This window comes from Canis aureus, chromosome 1 (assembly GCF_053574225.1).
Source record: "Canis aureus isolate CA01 chromosome 1, VMU_Caureus_v.1.0, whole genome shotgun sequence".
NCBI classification, from domain to species: Eukaryota; Metazoa; Chordata; class Mammalia; order Carnivora; family Canidae; genus Canis; species Canis aureus.
In genome coordinates this window covers 102004393-102017708 of record NC_135611.1, presented here as the reverse complement: position 1 = coordinate 102017708, position 13316 = coordinate 102004393, and the positions used below count along the sequence as shown (strand labels likewise).

Below are 13316 nucleotides of genomic sequence, written 5' to 3'. Positions count from 1 at the left end.
CCCTGGGCCAAAGGCAGGCGCCAAACCGCTGAGCCACCCAGGGATTCCCCCTGAATATGTATTTTGATATCTTTCATCAGTTCTGGGAGATTCTCAGCCATTTTTCCTTCAAATATTGCCATAGCTCCTGCACAAGGGCGAGGGGGGGGGGGAGGGAAGGCATTCTCTCTGAACCCAGTCAATTTCACTGTAAAATTAACTATCACAACCCCATTCTGTCTCTTTTCTCTTGGGACTTTGATTGCATATTGGAACTTCTCAGTAAAAATTTCATACCTATTAGTCTCTCTTTTGGGTTTTTTCATCTTTTTTTTTGTCTCTCTGTACTGAATTATGGATAATTTCTGCTAATATCCCATCTAGCTCATAATTCTTCTGGCTGTGTCCCGTCAGCTTTTAAATAAATCTATTTTGTTTGTATCTCCAGTTCTGTGATTTTTTTTTATTGGTGTTCAATTTACCAACATACAGAATAACACTCAGTGCTCATCCTGTCAAGTGCCCCCCTCAGTGCTCATCACCCATTCACCCCTACCCCTCATCCTCCTCCCCTTCCACCACCCCTAGTTCGTTTCCCAGAGTTAGGACTCTTTATGTTCTGTCTCCCTTTCTGATATTTCCCACACATTTCTTCTCCCTTCCCTTATATTCCCTTTCATTATTATTTATATTCCCCAAATGAATGAGAACATACAATGTTTGTCCTTCTCTGATTGACTTACTTCACTCAGCATAATACCCTCCAGTTCCATCCACGTTGAAGCAAATGGTGGGTATTTGTCATTTCTAATGGCTGAGTAATATTCCATTGTATACATAAACCACATCTTCTTTATATTCTCTCTGATTCTTTTTCAAACCATCTGTCACTTTTTTTTTCACTTTCCTGAACTTTATTAAAGAAAAAAGCAATGATGGTAAATCTTGAGAACATAGTCAATTTTCTAGGATTCTTCCCTTGAAAGTGTGACATTTGATTTCCAAACACATGCCAGAGTGTACATGATTCCCAATTGTACTAAGTAGGTGAGAAGCTGAAATCCTAAAACGTTCATCTTCCAACTTTACCCAGTCTGTGGTCTGTCTTTGGGTCAGCAATAATTGCCTGAACAGCTACTATGGATTCATTAATTTTTGTCTGTAGCTCTCTGAGCTCTTCTATATGCAGCATTCGCAGAATTTGAGCAGCTTCATCAAGAACGGCATCTCCTATGTCAAAACCAAAAATGTGTTTATCTAATGCAACAGGCTAACCCTCTTTGGTTTGCTTTGGCAACTGCATCTTGTGTCAGGTGCTCCTGTACCAAAATGCGAATTGCGTTAAGCATTACCAGGTAATCATCTTGACGCTGAATCTGAAGAAGGTTAGCCAAAGCCATTATACCAGCCTTAAAATCAGGATTATTTACATTCAAATTGATCAACCGCTGGACATTTTTAGCTGCATTGTCAGCATTCTTTGTATTATCAGGTACCAAGTCCTTGTATTTTTCAGCATTATCTCCATATTCAAGTCTAACAGCTAAACCAAGAAGCCAGTCAATTGCTTCTTGTTGATCTGAATCTTGAAAGGACAGTTAATATCTCTGAGATACTTTTCAAAGAACTTGGGTCAGTCACTGCTGTGGATGTTTCTTAAATTACCTCTGTATTCAATCTTGTAGTGTCTGATTTTCTGGTCTTCAAGCCAAACAATAAGGTTTCTAAATTCTGTTTCATCTTTGCGGTTGAAGCCAGTTCGGTTGTAGTAGTCGAGGGCCATCAGCTTGGGTCAGAACATGGTCCCCGCATCTTGCTCTGGTCCCCCCAGGCTTCGGCCAGGAGAGAAGAGGCGAGGAGGTGTGGACGGTGCAGGACATGGCGAAAAAGCCACCTGTCACTTTTTATAGATTCCTATTTCCTACAGATATTTCCAACTTACATTTCTTTAAATATGGCAAACATAGTTGTATAATCTGTAACTGACAGTTCCAGTGTCTGGAGTTTCCCCAAGTCTGCTTCTACTGTGTGTTGTTTCTCCTGCTTCTTGCATGTTTTATCTTCTTTCCTTGGGTGCCTGGTTATCTTCTACTTTTTATCAGATATTGTCCTCAAAAAATAATTTAGAGGTTATCCTCAAGGCACAAGACAAGCATGTCTTCCACTAGAGAAGTTTTGCTTTGCTCTAATGGATGCCATGGTAGGCAAAACTCTAAGATGGATCTGAAAAACTCACACCTGTGTATAATCTGCCCCCCACTGAGCCTAGGTGAGAAGAGTGAATATGAGGAGATACCATTCCTTTAATTATATCATGTGACAAATGGGATTATGCAAATTTAACTAAGATCTTTAATCAGTTGGCTTTGAGTTAATCAAAAGGGAGATTACATTGGGTGGGCCTGGATTAAACAGGTGAAATCCTTAAACAAGATGGATTCTTCTGATGGCTGCAAAGAACAAAGAAACAAAAGAACATGTTGCATATGTAGACTGGTGACTTCTGGGATCCCTGGGTGGCGCAGCGGTTTAGCGCCTGCCTTTGGCCCAGGGCACGATCCTGGAGACCCGGGATCGAATCCCACATCAGGCTCCCGGTGCATGGAGCCTGCTTCTCCCTCTGCCTGTGTCTCTGCCTCTCTCTCCTCTCTCTCTCTCTCTCTGTGACTATCATAAAAAAAATAAAATTAAAAACTTAATTAAAATTAAAAAAAAAAATAGACTGGTGACTTCTGAGGGCCACAGTCCTACAAATGCAAAGAACCAGATTCTCCATGCAAGCTAAAAAAGCATGAAGACTCAGATTTAGATATGACTCATTCTCCTCATATGGTTTACATGCATGATATTGCAAAGTTCTGCTGAGCTTAGAAAATCCAAAATTGCAGCTAAATTTAAAGGCTCCAGAAAATAAGGCAACAAGAAGCCACCTGTGGTGCTTGATGGTCTGCAGAAATTAGGTTTAGATTAGGTATTTACAGATTTTTAAAGTTGTTGATAATTTGGAAGTGTGTATTATAACTTTTAAAACACATTATTGAGAATTTACAAAGAATGAGAGACCTAATACTAGATAATGCCCTGAACTTCATCCTGTAATTCACTTTAAATCTACAAAACATTTATTTTTCAACAGAAAGTGGCCACATGTTAAAGACAAAATATAAAGGCAATTGCTGTTGCTGTTGAATACATTTACTCATGTGTATATGAGACCAGGAAAAGAATTTCATATTTCAGCATTTAGTTAGTGAGGATCCCTAGCTAAGCATCTTTCAAAAATTTCTGCATAGGGATCCCTGGGTGGCTCAGCAGTTTCGCGCCTGCCTTTGGCCCAGGGCGGGATCCTGGAGTTCCGGGATCGAGTCCCGTGTCGGGCTCCCGGCATGGAGCCTGCTTCTCCCTCTGCCTGTGTCTCTGCCTCTCTCTCTCTCTGTCTATCATAAATAAATAAAAATAAATCTTAAAAAAAGTTCTACATAATGGTTAATTAATTTTCAACAAAGTAGGAAAGACTGAGAAAAAGACAGTCTCTTCAACAAATGGTGTTGGGAAAACTGGACAGCAACATGCATAAGAATAAAACTAGTCTACACTTTCTTACACCATAGGCAAAAAAAAAAAAAATTTAATTCAAAATTTAAAGACCTAAAATGTGGGACCTGAAATATAATGGAATATTACTCAGCCATAAGAAAGAATGAAATCTTTCCATTTACAAGCACATGGATAGAGCTAGAGTGTATTATGCTAAGAGAAGAAACTCAATCAGAGAAAGACAAATACTATCATATGTGGGATTTAAGAAACAAAGCAAATGAACCAAGGGGGAAGAGAGAGAGAGAGGCAAACCAAGAAATTCTTAACTATAAAGAACAAACTGATGATTACCAGAAGGTGATGGGGGATGAAGGAATGCACTTCTCACGATGAGCACCCAGGTATTGTATTGTGTTAAGTCACTATATTGTACACCTGAAATTAATATTACAATGTATGTTAACTAACTGGAATTTAAAAAAAAACTTAAAGTTTTCTGTAAAAAAAAAAAAAGCCCAATTCTATACCTATTTTTCCTTATTTTGTATTTTAACAAAGAGAATCTGTTTTTTAAATTTCACAAACTTCATCTTTGGCTGCAGTGTTTTGGCTATGCCTTGAAGGGTCTTTTGTATGTTTTCCATGTGAGAATAGACTCATCTTTAATGCTCTGTTACCAAATCTAAAATGGAAATATTTTTCTTAAAGGTTAGAAATAAAAACATACAGGGCACCTGTTGGCTCAGTCAGTTAAGTATCTATCTTTGGCTCAGGTCATGATCCCAGAGTCCTAGGAGGGAGCCCCACATCGGGCTCCCTGTTTAGCGAGGAGTCTGCTTCTCCCTCTGTCTCTCCCCCCGCCCCCGGCTTGTGTTCTCTCTCTCACTTTTTCTCTCTCAAACAAACAAACAAAAATCTTTGAAGAAAAGCATTAAAAACATACGTATAAACTATAAGGAATCTGAATGTAACTATATAAACAAGGCAAAATGTCTTACATTGCTAATTAATATGATAGAGCATATAGTGTGTGCCATTTTGCATCTAACATCCTTCCCATAATATAGTATGTTCTGATAATCAAGAGATAACTTCTGTTCAATTTAATATTTTGATAAAGGCAGTTAAATATGTTTTTAAAACTAAGAAAGCTAGTTTTCAAAAGAGAAACATCCCACTCATAACTTGGACATGAGACCCAGCTAGCAAGTAGCCATGCTTCATATGCATGTAATTTGCTACCCCATACACACTTTGTGGCAAGAAATGAACTGAAACCAGAGACCTTTGTCCCGAGATGATACGTGGTATCACTGAGTCTTGGCCAAGATTAACAGTGCTTCACTGATATAATAAGAACGTCCCACTTCCTCTTCTTTATATACTTTTTCTTCAGCCTTATTAAGGTACAATAATGGACATATAATATTCTATAGTTTAAGGTGTGCAACTGCAATGATCTGATACATATGCTTATACTAGAGGATTTGCTGCACTAGAGGATTTGCAAAATGGTTACAACAGTAAGGTTAGTTAACACCTCCACCATATCTCACAATTATCTTTTTGTGAGTGAAGTGAGAAACCTTAAATCTACTCTCTTAGTAACTTCTACGTATACAATAAAGTATTGTTAACTATGGTCAGCATGCTGTACATTAGATCCCCAGGGCTTATTCATTTTATAACTGAAAGCCATAGTCTTCTGCTTTGTCCAGTATACTTACAGTAAACTTGAATTTGAACTTTTATTTAAAAGAATCAGTCTTGGACTTCTGGGTGGCTCAGTGGTTGAGCATCTGCCTTTGGCTCAGGGCGTGATCCCGGGTTCTGGGGTGGAGTTCCACATCAGGCTCTGAATGGGGAATCTGCTTCTCCCTCTGCCTGTGTCTCTGCCTCTCTCTCTGTCTCTCTTGAATAAAATAAAATCTTTTAAAAAATTAACAATAAAAAATCAGCCTCTATATTTGCTTCACACAAGAATTCTGATGGACTATTGCAACAAGGGCGGCCAAATACCTATGAACAATGAATACAGGCAGGACTGCAAGGATGAAATGCTATTTTACTGTGAAAGACTTAAAAAGAAAATGTGAATCAATGTGATCCACTGAAAAGACCTGATATCTCTTGTTTCCCAGAATGGCAGAAAAGACTGGATAAACAGCTGGGAAAATGGAAAGAAAAGAGACAAGGAATACAGATCCACAGGCAAAAGTCAAAGTAGCTTGGGGCCCCTTTGGTGACTAAACCGGTTAAGCATCTGCCTATGGCTCAGGTCACAACTGCAGTGTCCTGGGATTGAGCCCTGTGCTGAGCTCCCTGCTCAGTGGGGCGTCTGCTTCTCCCTCTCCCTCTGCCGCTCCCCCTGCTCGTGTTCTCTGGGTATCTCTTTGTCTCAAGTGAAGAAATAAAATCTTTTAAACATATATAAATTAATAAATTTTTTAAATGAGATGATTTCTAGCCATTGGGTGGGCATAAGTTTAAAAGACATGCATCCACTACTGGCCAGAAAGACAAAAAGTTAATAGTTGGTATTCATTGTTTAAAGCTTGTCTATGGTGACTTCACATAATCTACCAGAATTAGAATTCTGCACGCCCTCCAATTTAGCAATCCCACTTTAGTAGAACCCAGTGTGTACATATCTGTGAATAGAATACACTTGCCTTATGGCTAGATACAAGATCGAAACACAAAGTTCAATAATTTGTGTGAATATCAGCAATAATCAATCAGAAAATGTCACAGAAAATTAGACACCATTTACAAGAACCACCAAAGCTCAAAGTGAACGAGAGAGAGCAAAAAGAAGTATGCAAAATTTACATGAAGAAAATGATTTTTTAAAAACATTTCTTTTTGGGCAGCCTGGGTGGCTCAGCGGTTTAGCACCGCCTTCAGCCCAGGGCCTGATCCTGGAGACCAGGGATCAAGTCCGACGTCGGGCTCCCTGCATGGAGCCTGCTTCTCCCTCTGCCTGTGTCTCTGCCTTCCTCTTTCTCTCCCTCTGTCTCTCATGAATAAAATCTTTTAAAAAAAACACTTTAAAATATTTTTAAAGAATTTTATTTATTTATTTGAGAGAGAGGGGAGAGTACAAGCAGGCAGAGGGACAGGGAGAAGCAGACGCCCTGCTGAACAGGGATCCTGATGTGGGACTCGATCCCAGGACCCTGAGATCATGACCTGAGCTGAAGGCAGACACTTCACTGCCTGAGCCACCCAGGCGTCCCCTCAAAATTTTTCTTAAAGACATAAAATAAGATGTTTGAGAAAAGTGCAAGGATGTTCATTGCAGGATTATTTGTCTTGCAAAGGAACATTGAAACAACCTGAAAACTCACCAACATGGGGGTGGCTGCATGAATTTTTCATCCATAGTGTGAGGTACTCTGCAGAAGTCAAAACGACTGATGTATTTCTTTTTTTAAATTGGAGTTCAATTTGCCAACATATAGCATAACACCCTGTGCTCATCCCGTCAAGTGCCCCCCTCAGTGCCTGTCACCCAGTTGATGTATTTCTACGTGTGATCCCTATTTGTTCAACAGATCTATCTCCATGACTTGGTAAACAGAAAACACATGTTGCAGAAGAGGGTTTCTCAATAGTAAATAGTATTAATCATGTCTAATGGGATGCCTGGGTGGCTTGGTGGTTGAGTGCCTGCCTTTGGCTCAGGGTGTGATCCTGGGGTCCTGGGATTGAGTCCCACATTGGGCTCCCTGAATGGAGCATGCTTCTCCCTTTGCTTATGTCTCTGCCTCTCTGTCTCTGTGTTTCTCATGAATAAATAAATAAAATCTTTAAAAAAATCATGTCCAATAATATTGACTATTATGGCTTTCTGCATTATCATTTGAAAAGTTGTAAGCAGGTGGCATGGTTGATGCTCTGCTTGCCAAAGAGTCGTAGTCTCTGAGCTTGGAGCCTCTGTGGGACAGAAAATCCCCAGAGGTGACTTTGGATGGATTCCCAAGTTGATGAGAAAAAGACAGAGACAAGCAAGCAGAGATTGTGTGGCTCAGAGTCGATGGCAAGGGAGTCAGCAACACTTGACTCATGCCTTCCCTGCTTTCAGCTTATAAGTGGGGGTTCATCCCAGAGCTAGGAATCTCGGTTTGGATTTTTGTCACCTCATCCCCTGGAGGAATTGGCCTCCCACAAGCCCATCTTAGCATCCTGAAGAGGTCTGGTTTCACTGCTGCTCGGGGGGATGGTCAGGACACTCAGCCGGACGGGTCAGGCCACTCCACATTCCTGAAGGGCTTCCCTCTCATTCCTCGGCAGATGAGAGGCAGCAGAGCTGTGAGTCCACCAAGTGTGAACCAGAGCACTGGTTACTAACTTTGAGACCATGGACAAAGTGCATAACTTTTCTGTCCCTTAGTTTTTCTGTCTGTGGATAGGTTTGATAAAATCATGCCTTCCTTCTAGGGCGGTTGGTAGGACTAAGTGTAGTGTATGAAACGCACCCAGTTCAGTGCCTGGCTCTCAGGAAGTGTTATTCAAACGGCGTTTTCCTTCTGCTGATGTAGTACAGGGGACTCAAGATGAAGTCAGGGAGGCAGCCTCAGTACCATTGGGATTTGGGGCTAGATCATTCTTGCTGAGAGTGGCTGTCCTGTGCACTGTAGGAGGATGTTCAGCAGCATTCCTGGTCTATATCCACTAGATGCTGCTAGCATCCTCCCCAGTCGCGACAATCAAAAATATCCCCAGACATGGTGGCTTGTGTCCTGGGGGGACACAGTCATCCTCAGCTGAGAACTGCTGCTCTAAGTGAGCTCCCTGTGAGTGGAACCATGTAAGCCAAGGCTGCGCAGCCAGCAAGGTGGGAACCCTATGGGAGGGTCTTGGCTCTGGTCAAGAGGCAGGCAGTTCCTAACTCCAGACTTGATGCTTCCATGTCACTCATCAGCCAGGCTCATTTCTCCCAGTGGCCTATGGCTCAAATCCAGGCTCTCTGCTCCTCTCCACCGTCTCAGATTAGGATGTTGGTGGTACTCTGATTTACATCCATGAAGAGGTAATACCACATAGTTCTGAGAAACATGGACCTTTCCATTTGGAAAAAATCCTGAAGACGCACAGTGTTTTATGTACCAGGCAGTGTTCTAAGAGCCCCACACATACTCTGCACATACTACCAATCCCATGGCGTGGGGAAGGGATGGCCATAGATAAAGGAACCAAAGCACAGAGAGGTTAAGTAATTTACCTCTCAGGCAAATTAGGATCACACAGCTAGTAAGTGGCAGGGCCAGACACTTTCTCTCCAGAGTCTGTTCTGTAAATTAGGACAACCTGCCTCTTGGTTGTGAGTATCAATTCTGGTGACTTTCTTTTTTTTTTTTTTTTTTTAAAGATTTTGTGTATTTATTCATAAGAGACAGAGAGAGAGGCAGAGACATAGGCAAAGGGAGAAGCAGGCTCCTTGCAGGGAGCCTGATGCAGGACTTGATCCCAGCACTCAGGGACCACACCCTGAGCCGAAGGCAGATGCTCAACTACTGAGCCACCCAGGCGTCCCACAACACACAGTTATTATCTCACAGTTTTGGGAACTGGAAGCCTGAGTTGGGTGTCTCAGGGCTAAGATCAAGGTGTCTGCGGAGTTGCCCTCTTTTCTGGAGGCTCACAGGAAGAACCCAAGTCCTTGTCTGTCCCAGCTTCCAGGGACACCCGTACCCCCTGACCAGTGACCCACAGCACACTAATCTGTGCTTCTGTCATCTCTTCTCTGACTCTCTGTCCCATCTTTTTAAAGGACCCATGTGGCCACAGTGGTTTCAGCCAGCTCATTAGTTTGCTGGGGCTGCCACAGCAAATTGCCATGGACTGAGTGGCTTCAAACCACAGAAATATATTCTCCCGCAGTTCCGGAGGCCAGAAGTCTGAGACTAGGTTGTCAGCAGGACCACGCTCCTTCTGACACCTGCAGGGGACCTTGTCCACCTAGCTTAGCTTCTGGTGGTTTGCCAGTGGTCTTTGGCATTCTTTGGCTACAGATGCATCACCTCAATATTTGTCTTAGTCATCACATGGTGTCTCTGTCTTCATTTGACCATCTTCTTATAAGGACCTCAAGGTAACTAATTACATCTGCAGTGACCTACTTCCAAAAGAGGTTACACTCTGAGGTCCTGGGGGTTAGGACTGCAATGTATCTTTTGCTGGCAGCAGGGAGTGGGGAGGACACAATTCATCCATAACACCCAGATAATCCAGGATAATCTCCACACCTGAAAAGCCTCAGCTTCATCACATTTGCACAGTTCCTTTTGCCTTGGAAGGTCACAGATGCATAGGTTTCAGGGATTGGGACACAGACCTCTTTGAGGGGCAGGCATTATTCTGCCAATAAGAGGCAAATGATAAGTGAGGTTGTTTATGTCCCAGAGGGGCCCACCAAGACTCAGCTAGAAGCGAGTCTCTCAGCACCCGTAGCATTGAAAATGACAACAGCAGCGGGCTGGAGTGTGAGAAAAGTACTATTTTCCATGAAGATGTTTATTTTTATTTTTTTAAATTTTTATTTATTTATGATAGGCACACAGTGAGAGAGAGAGAGGCAGAGACACAGGCAGAGGGAGAAGCAGGCTCCATGCACCGGGAGCCCGACATGGGATTTGATCCTGGGTCTCCAGGATCGCGCCCTGGGCCAAAGGCAGGCGCTAAACCGCTGCGCCACCCAGGGATCCCCATGAAGATGTTTAAAGATATATTTTCATGTCTAATTTACTACACAATCCCAGCATCTTAGTGACCATAACAGAAAGGAAAATAAGGAACACACACAAGGAAAATGATAACAGTGATGGACGATCCTTAGTGACAGCTTGCCACCTTCAGGGTCTTGTTTTAAACATGCTTCTTGCAACACCTCAAGTGATCCTCACGGCATTACATTATTCCATTCCACAGAGGAGAAAATTGAGGCTCAGGGAGATTAGTATTTGTCCAAGTTCACACAGAACCCAAACCCTGGCTGTCTGGTTGCAGAAATATTCCTAAGCACTACTTCTCTGCTATACACCACCTCCTATGCTGGATGCCAGGACACAAAGACACCTGTTCAGGTGGCCAATGCTCATGGTCTCATGGGTGAAACAGACCATTCAATTATGAATTTGAACAGACCATTGTGGGTATCATAATTAAGATGCTACAGAGCAAATATGCACGACAAAGGACGCCTGGGTGGCTCAGGGGTTGACCATCTGCCTTTGGCTTAGGGCGTGATCCTGGGGTCCGGGATCAAGTCCTGCATCGGTCTCCCTGTGAGGAGGCTGCTTCTCCCGCTGCCTGTGTCTCTCTCTGTGTCTCTCATGAATAAATAAATAAAATCTTTAAAATATATATATGCATGACAAGACCAAAAGTCTTAAACTGGAGGTCCCATTTGATATGCAGAGTGTTTTAAATTTGAACTTACTGCCAACATATAAAAGTCAGGAAATTTCACATATTTAAAAAGATTTTATTTATTTATTTATTTATTTATTTATTTGAGAGAGAGAGAGAGTACAGGAGTGGGGAGGGGGGAAGGGTAGAGAGAGAGGGGAAGAAGACTCCCCACTGAGCAGGGATCTCATGACTCCACCATGAGATCATGACCTGAGCCAAAATCCAGAGTCAGATACTCAACTGACTGAGCCACTCAGGTGCCCCAGGAAATATCACATTTAAAGAATAATCTGGAATTCTGGCTTTTCTTGGCAAATAGAGGATCCAGCAGTGCTTGGTCTACCAACGACAGCTGGCGAGAGCTTAGAGCAGCTGTCTCACTTGAACAGAACATCTTGTGCGGACATGACAGCCAGATTCACTAATTTATGTGTCTGCCAGGCCTCTGAAAGAATTTGGAACTTGAGACCTCTAGGGAAGACAGTGCATGTGTGTTTCATCCAGATGCACATCACCTCCCTTTCTTTTCCTCTTCGGTCTTGATTATTGTCTCATTATTCCTGTCTTGCGCTTCTCCTTGAGCATCCTCGGCAGTTGAGGAGCTTTTCCAAAGGCAGACCATGACCAATCTCACAGCAGTATCTGTCTTCCTCCTTTGGGGCTTCTCGGCTGTGCCCAAGTTACAGCTGCTTGACTCGGCCACCTTCCTTCTCATTTATCTGGCTGCGATTTTGGGAAACATTGCTATCCTGGCTGCCGTGACACACAACACCTGCCTGCACACACCCATGTACTTCTTCCTCAAACATCTGTCCTTGGTGGGTGTCTGCTCCGTGTCCACCACCCTGCCCCAGGCCCCAGTGGTGACCGTGCTGGGCTCCGAGATTTCCCTCCATGCATGTGCATTCCAGCTCTTTGCTTTTGTCTGCTTTGGGTCCACAGAGTGTTTTCTCATCACTTGCATGGCTTTCAATCATTGTCTGGCCATCTACAGGGCCCTGGTGTACAGGGAAGCCATGAGCCTGGGGACCTGCATTTCTCTGGTGTCAGTGGCCTGGGGCAGTGGGCTCGTTTTCTCTGCCTTCCACACAGCCAACACCTTCTCCCTGCCCTTCTGTGGCCCCAGTGTGATTGACCACTTCTTCTGCGACATTCCTCTGCTCATGACACAGATGCCCACAAGGCTGCAGGATTTGCAGTCAGCAGCTGCATCATCATGAGCTACTTTGGCCTCACTGTCTTGTCCTATGTCTGCATCTTGGCCACAGTGTTTCAGATCCACTCTACAGTCAGCCACTGGAAGGCCTTCTCCACGTGCTCTTCCCACCTGGCCACCGTTCTCCTGTTTTATGGCACTGGCAGCTTGCCTATATGCAGCCTGCCACCAGGTACTCCCCAATGTAAGGGCGCATGGCTGCTATCTTCTACTCCATCCTCACGCCCACCCTGAATCCACTTATCTACAGCCTGAGGAACAAGGACATGAAGGGAGCCCTGCAGAAGTTTATCCTCAGGTACACTTTAGGATTTGGCATCTGGACATGAGAGGAACCCAGAAATCCTTATTTTGTTGAGACATTTTGGGGGGAGGTTTTGGGAGAGAGTTGCTGTGCTACCAACATATCCTTGAGGATGGAAGAGTCCTCTTCTACTTGAGAATACCAACCTCTTGGTCAAATGCATAACCCTTGGGAGAGACATAAATTGTCCAAAAAGAGAAAGGGTGATCACATGGCCCATGGCATGTGATGAGCCAGTTAGATTAGACAAATCTTTGGTGATCACTTGGGTATGGTAGACACACTCCAAGGTGATCATCAATGAATCATATCCTTGTATAATCTGCTCCCCTGACTAGGAAAGAAACTTGTGATATATTTTTAGCCCAAAGAATATAGCAAAAGTGATGGGACATCTCTTTCATAATTACCTGAGATCTACTCAGTGAGACAGAAAATATCCAGGCACTGGTGTATTCCCTGGATCCCTAGGTGGCTGGCTCCCTATAATCCTTTAGTTTTCAGCTCTAATGTTACCTCCTCAGAAGGTTCCTCCACAACCCTCTCATCCAAAGCAGGTCACCCCCTGGTCACTCTCAATGTTCTCATTTTGTTTTATTATCTACTTTCATTCACCACCCTCCGTAATTACCTAGATTATTCAGTTTGTCTGTTTTGACTCAAATCCTCATCCCCTCCCTCCAAATATAACCTCCACGAGAGTGGAGCTTTGTTTCCTTAAATGCTGCATTCCCCATGGGTAGCATACTGTTCGGCACACACTAGGTGTTCAGTATGCATTTCTCTGAACAAACAAACGTGAGGCAGAATAATAAAAAACAAATGCCAGAGCTGCTGTGGTGTTAGCTGGAGTCAGAGGGC

At 43.3% G+C, this 13316-nt stretch overlaps 2 pseudogenes; one reads left to right on the top strand and one right to left on the bottom strand.

Moving 5' to 3' along the window:
- Window positions 1-628: 628 nt before the first annotated feature.
- Window positions 629-1780, bottom strand: LOC144323329 (RNA transcription, translation and transport factor protein pseudogene; annotated as a pseudogene).
- A 9775-nt stretch (window positions 1781-11555) lies between these two features.
- LOC144295870 (olfactory receptor 14A2-like) lies at window positions 11556-12480 on the top strand (annotated as a pseudogene).
- The last annotated feature ends 836 nt before the right edge of the window (window positions 12481-13316 follow it).